Below are 6,983 nucleotides of genomic sequence, written 5' to 3'. Positions count from 1 at the left end.
AGCCACACCAGGGAGCTTGTTGTGTAGACAGTCTGCCTGCTGATGGGAGTGCACTGATGGTGCGTGTATGCGTGCGTGCGTGTGTGTGTGTGTGCGCACACACATGTGCCTGTGTGTTTTAAAACAGGGAGATCAACCAGGGCTTCTGTGCAGGGCTGTGGAGATACCTGGAGGATATGTCCAGGCTGCCCCAGTGCAGAAGAAGGCCTGTGGAAGCGCCACAGGAGACCCCAGGCTGGAGAGAGAGGTGGCCGCCGAGAGATGTGGTCAAGAAGGCAGTGACAGCCCTCCACGTGGGCTGCGTCTGTGGAGAAGGGTGGAAACACGAGGCTTCTGAGCAGAGGTATGGCGCGACCTGACTGAAGTTGCTACAGATCATGTGGGCGACCTCACAGAATCCAGCTTCCGGCACAGGAGCTGGTGCTGCCTTCCTAGCCATGACAGTAATGGGATGCTTGCGTCTGAAGAACGAGCTGGAAGCAACAGGAGACACAGGAGATGAGGGCCATGAGCTGGGATGGGGCTGGGAAGATGGCAGAGCGCCATGGCCAGTGAACCGGGCATGTGCCGAGTGGAAGGCTCACAGTGCTCGCTGCCACGGGCACATCCTGAGCCGGAGGGTCCTTTCCCCGTTCCCCTCGTGATATGTGCACACAAACACACTGCTCACCTTGCCCCAGGGAGCAAAGTGCCTGTACAACAGCCTAAGGGGCCCTGGGCAGGGCCCTGTACATTCAGAATGGATGAGGTGGCTGCCTCGGCACCCAGCTTTCTGAGGAGGCAGGGATTCCCCAGAGCAAGCAGGATGGCAAGGCTGGCCATGTGGTCAGGGGAAGAGCGATCAAGAGCATCAACCTCAGGCCTTCATACAAACTCACACGTGCGCGCGCATGCACACACACACACACACACACACACACCACTCAACATGCCTAAGCCCCCACAGGCATACCTGCACACCACACGCACATGCACACCATACACACTTGCACATCACACACAGAGACCAGAAACCAGAATAAGGAAAGGGAAAAAAGTAAGGGAGGAAATACTTGGTTTTGTTCTGCAAGCCTTCGAGGTTCCAGTCAGTCATGGCACCGAAGACAAAGTGACAGTTCATGGCAGTGGGCTGTCCACGGGGCTGCTGACCAGCTGGACAGGAAGCAGGGAACACCCAGGTGTGGCCCTCCCTTCTAAGACTTCCTCGGTGCCTCAACGTAGCACCACCTTCTCGGGGAAACACTCAGAACAGAGGCCCGTGGGGGCCATTTTCAATGGCTGACAGTGAAATCTGTAAAAACGGGATATTTAACCACAAATGGGTAAGACCACCACCGTGTCTTTTCAGCTCACCGTCCCTCAACCTCCCAGCAGTCCAGCAGTGCTGAGGTGACTGCAAGCACTTGGGGACCCCGGAAAAGGCAGGCGTAACCAGGGGAGTACACACATGTGGAGCTACATGTGTGTGCTTTGCAGACACTTTCATGCACTTTCTGCTGGTTGTGTGACCTCCAGGAATATTGCCACTGTCCTCTGTGCTGAACTGTGTGACAGCGTATGTTCTGCTAAGACAAAAGCGCCTCCCACACAGCGCTGCAGCAGAACTATGTGGGTGGTAGCAGGGAAATCAGATCTGCACGCCCAAGCATCCAGTCTGAAAATTCCGTGTCATCAAACAGCAAGCTGTAAGCATGGGAGTCCCCTCTTGTTTACAATTCTTCAACAGTTTGCTCCCTGCAGGACTTAGACACAAAAAGCACACACAAGAGTCCGTCGAGCCCATTGGTCTTCCTGTGTGTTTCTTGTTAGTAAGAGAAACCTTCTCACAAAGCTTGACTATGACTTAACTTTTTAAATTGTTATTTTAAGTGTGTGACTGCGTGTGTGATGCCCAGGGAGGACCAGAACACACTGTTGGGTCCTCTGGGCCTGGACTTACAGAGGTTGGAAGCAGTGTGTGGGTGCCGGAAATCAGCCTGGCCCTCCGCAAAGCCAGCAGAGCTCTCGGCTGCTGAGCCACCTCTCAGCTCCTCAACAGGCACTTCAACCGTTGTTGGGAAATGCACTAGCATGTTTCAGTGAGCGAGCTGCCAGAAGCAGAGTCCTGGCTGTGTACTTGTGAAGGCTGCAGCTCACACCCTCTAAGTTATGTTCTAGAGAACTGAAAATTTAAAAATGCATGAAACCAGGGAAGTGTGAAAAAGACAACTGCAGGGAACTACAGCCAGAGGGAGCATCTTCTGTCCACAAACCAATCACGACAAATCTGACTATGCAAGGAGATGGTTCATTCAGAGGAAAGACTCAGTGTTGGGGGATGATCCAGTTCTGAGGCAGGAGCTGTAGAAACACACACGCACTCACGCTTCTCCGCACCTTCACCTGGAACCCAGCTGGTAGGCCACTGCGCTGGGGACAGCAGTGACTGACTAAACCATCAGTTCTAAGAACATGAATCACAGGAAAAGAAACCATGAAATGTCCTGAAAATCACAACTTGACAGTTCAGAAAAATTAATAGGGACTTTTCCAAGTCTGCTAACTCTTTAAAACGATATGACACTGGCCTCACTACCACACACACTAGTGTGTTGTGGAGTACAAAACTTCCCTGGGTGTTTCTTACATTACCATGCATTTACATGGGCTGAATTATCTTTTCAGTCTCTGTGGAGTGAGGTAGGATAAGTGCATTGCATTGAAAAAACCAAAAACCACAAGCAGCTAGTGAGAAATATCTGATGAGAAATCACCACAAAAGCACTGGGAATTGATGAAATACAGTTGTCTTGATTTTAGGGATTTGTCGTTTCTTTAGATTGATGATGAACTCTGCCTTGTTTATTTTTATCTTGTAGTAAACATTTTTAGGCTTATTTTGTCTACATACCTGGTATGTCAGAAGAAGCCAGAAGAGGGCTTTGGATCACCCTGGAACTGAGGTTACAAATGGTCGTGAGCCACCTTGTGGGTGCTGGGAATTGAACCTGGGCCCTTTGGAAGAACAGCCAGTGATGTCAGCAGCTGAACAGTCTATCCTGCCAGCTGAGGTCTACATCCTTGCCGATTTTGGTGTCCCGTTTATCATGTTTATGTTTCCTGCTCAGTAAGTGCAAAATTTTATTCTCCTGTCACCTTAATTTGCCTTTCCATGCATCTTAGCAAGCTTGATGGTGAAATTTAATGTTCTCTTTCCTTGGTTGTACTTCTCCAAATATGGAGCTCTGTTTGTGTGTGTTCACGTATGCACATGCGTGTGGAAGCTGGAGGCAAACCTCAAATGTCATTTTCAGATGGCTTCCACCTTGGCTTTTGAGACAGGATCTCTCAGTGTCCCAGAACTCACCAAGTGTGCCAGGCTGGCCTGCCAGTGAGCCCAGGGATCCTCCTGGCTCAGCCACCACTCTTGGCTCTTTAGGTGGTGCTGGGGATCTTACCCAGCTAAGACCTCTCTTGGGTCGCTGTCACTCAGGTTTAACCCTTTAAAATGAGCCCTGCTTCAGCTTTGCTTTGGTTGTTTTAGAAGAGGCCTCCACTGCCACCTCTGAGCTCAGATGTCCAGACGAGGCTAAAACCCTCCTGCGTGTCTTCCCCCTGACACAGGTGCAGGTAGAAGCCTTCATTTTATGACTGGTGCAGTTGTAGAGGGTCGAGGTCTCCACAGCGTATCCATCTGTGCCGACGCCCACTGTGCTACAGTTCAGTGCTGACAATGCAGTTTCTCAGGGTTATTTTGGGCCCCGCATGGTCTACAAATATATTTCCTCTTACACCTCCTCCGTGGAGGCAGAAAGGCGCCAGCCAGCTCCTCCATCTGCCAAGAACCTTCACAGAACTGAACATTCCCAGTCTTGGGCAATCTGCCAAGCTCCATCGTTGGTGTCTGGGGCCTATTTTCCAGGTTTGTTGTTTTTGTCACTCTGAGACATTCCTTGCGTGGCCTGTTTTTCCTAATAATTACTTTCCTGGGCTGTCTGAAATTGGCCTCTCGGGAGGCCAGGAGCCACATCCAGTGGCCTGGGGAAGCATTCTCTGCCCCGACATTATGCTCACCCTCAGGCCTGGCTTCGGATCATCTTGTGGCCAGTTCTTGCTGACCCTCACAGCCTATGACTGAAGCATGAACTTCCTAGTAAGAGCCACAGAGAACCACACAGGCAGTTCCCAGAACCAGCCAATTTCTCAGTGAATGGGGGATCAAGAAGGAAGAACAGTACAGATTTACTGTTTCCAGGCAGGGCTCCTCCCAGTCACCCTGGAAAGTGTGGTTACAAAGAACAGGACAAGGGCCCAGAGACTCTGGAATGAGGGCCCTAGCAAAGAGCATATCTGGGGACCATTTTTAAAAATTATTTTATTTGCATTTGTGTTTTGCCTCCATATATGTCTGTGTGAGGGTGTCAGATCCCTTGGAACTGGAGTTATAGAGAGCTGCCATGTGGGGGGCTGGGATGTGAATGTGGGTCCTGTGGAAGAGCAGCCAGTGCTCTTAACCACTGAGCCACCTCTCCAGCCCCTGGGGGCCGTGCTTCTAGAGAGCTCTGGCCACCAGCTGGGGCACAGCTTGGCAGGGAAAAGGCATGCCTAGTGCCCTAGCTCCCTTTCTGGCGCTCTGATAAAGCACTGACCAAGAGCACTTGGAGAGGAGAGGCTCCATTTCATCTTACACTCTGCAGTCCATCACTGAGGGACAGAGGCAGGAGCCTGGGCTCAGGGTGTCAGCAGGCTCCGAGGAACACTGCTCGCTGCCTCGCTCCCCATGACTTGCTCAGCCTGCTTTATCACAGCACCCAGGACCTTCTGTCCAGGGGTGGCACCGCCACAGCGAGCTGGGCCCTCCTGCATCAATCATTCATCATGAAAATGTCCTGCAGCTTTGCCCACAGGCTAGTCTGGTGGATGCAGCTCCTTAGCTGAGGGGCCCCTTCTCAAGCGACTCGTTTGTGTCTAGTTGACAAGGACTAACCAGCACGGCTAGTGTGCTCTCATGCCTGGGTTCAGTCCCTGGCACTAAGCCAGGTGTGGCGTCTGCTCCACGAGCAGGGCTCCAGGGTCATTCTCAGCTACACAACGCGTCCCTAGCTAGTCTGGGGTACGGGACCTGTGCCCCACTAGTCCCACCCAAAGAAGCTCTGGTTTCTTAGGGGCCGCTCAGGAGCTTCAGGAAGCTCAATGCACACACGTCGCTCCATCCTGCTTCCTCATTTCTTTCCAAGCCGCTACCATGTGTAGCCATTGAAGCAGCTCAGTGTCTTGGGTACCAGAGAAGCTGAGATACTGTGTGCCTCAAACTGAGTCCTGAAGGAGTAGCTATATGAACTAGATAATTTTATTGTTGGTGTGCCACTTTAAACAGCGCCACTGTGTGAACTCAGGACCTTGATCATCCTAGCGGGCACTCCGCCCCCAGTCACTCCCCAGCCCCATCGTGCTGTCTGTTAATGGCCCTCCCACCTCCCATCTTTCATTCTGGGTCAACAGGCCCCCCAGTGGCTAGTGCAAATGTTTGTATAATTCAGGGAGGCATGAAACAGAAAGTGGGTTTTACTAGGAAAATCCCCGTTTTCTGAGGATCTGAATTCTGGTCTGCTGGGTGAAGCAGTCTCGTTCTCTGTGGGGGAAGCCCCTTTCACGGATGACAGAGTGAGGCTGGTAATGGTTCTCCTAGCTGACACGTCCCCGTTGGGGATGCCAGCACACACACCCCCAACATGAAGGCACTGCTGTCCCCAAGAGGGCAAGTCTGGAGGTGCCGGGGTGGGGGTGGGGACACAGCCCATCAGTCCAGGCAGGCACTGTGCTTGTTTATGAACTCTGCACTGCAGTTTCTGGAAATAGACAAAGCCATTTCTCGCAAACAGTTGATTCCACAGAACTTGCCCAAGGCTGAGTTTCACTCTCATGGTCCTTCTGGAGGTTGAAGTAGAGGGAGCTCTGGCTTCCCGGCTCCCTCAGATCTCACTTCTCTCCCAGGGGTTCTCAGCTGGCACTGAGGTCATGTGACCTGAGCACACGGACAGGTGGGGATGTGGAGACCGGAGATTTCCGCCCACCCTCCAGAACTACTGCTGAGCCACCAAGTGTCTGGAGAAAAGACACTTGGGTCAAACTTTGATCACAAAAATCTCCAACACAGAAAGAAGCCCCCGAGACCAACAGCTGGCGTTCTCTCACATTAGGCTTACTTTTTTTTTTTTTTTTTTTTTTGACAGGGTATTCCCAGGCATCCCAAGCTGGCCTTCAGCCTCCCAAGTGCTGGGATTGTGCCATGAAGCCTGTCTCTCTACTCAGCTTACTTTAAATTTTTTTCCTGCTCGACTATCACAGCTAAAGCTCTTCATTCTGCTACACTAAAAACATCATGAAGCTGTCAGCATGCTGGAGCACAGTACTTGCGGCAGCCCGAGTCTGTGCTCCTGGCTCTGCTCACTCACCGAGTCTGTGTTCCTGGCTCTGCTCACTCACATTTGGCTCCAGAATAAACTCTCCTCCCTGTCAGGGAGGGTCCCGGAGTTCCAGAGCCTGCTTCTGTCTTTGACTGATGTAGTCCGACTGTTTAGTGCCTGCTGGTTCCGTCTCTCGGCCTCTCAATAGAACTGCCCAGATTCTTCAGCGAATTCTGATCAGTAATACTGCCTGCAAAATGTTGTTCCCATGTAACCTATTTGCAACCATGATTAATTTCCTTTCTTGGGTAAGTAACCTGCTGCTTTTACTGTATTTGCCGTCCTGTTCGTGATCTGGCATCTGGCTCAAGGTCTGGGAGTCGAAGGGCATGACAGCTTCTGGTGAAAGCCGTGTCCACGTGATTATCCTTGTAGGGTAGAAAAGCAGAAGAGCAAGTAGGTTTGTGCAGAGATACTGTCAAGAAAGGAAGCAAGAGACTGAGCCAGGAAATCAAACAACCTGCTCATCCCTGGATGAAGGTGGAGCACCCGTGGCCTGCTGACCTCCTGAAGGCCCCTCCCACCCCCTCTTCCCCA

Source organism: Meriones unguiculatus, chromosome 11 (genome assembly GCF_030254825.1).
Source record: "Meriones unguiculatus strain TT.TT164.6M chromosome 11, Bangor_MerUng_6.1, whole genome shotgun sequence".
Taxonomy (NCBI): Eukaryota; Metazoa; Chordata; class Mammalia; order Rodentia; family Muridae; genus Meriones; species Meriones unguiculatus.
This window is presented reverse-complemented; position numbering follows the sequence as displayed.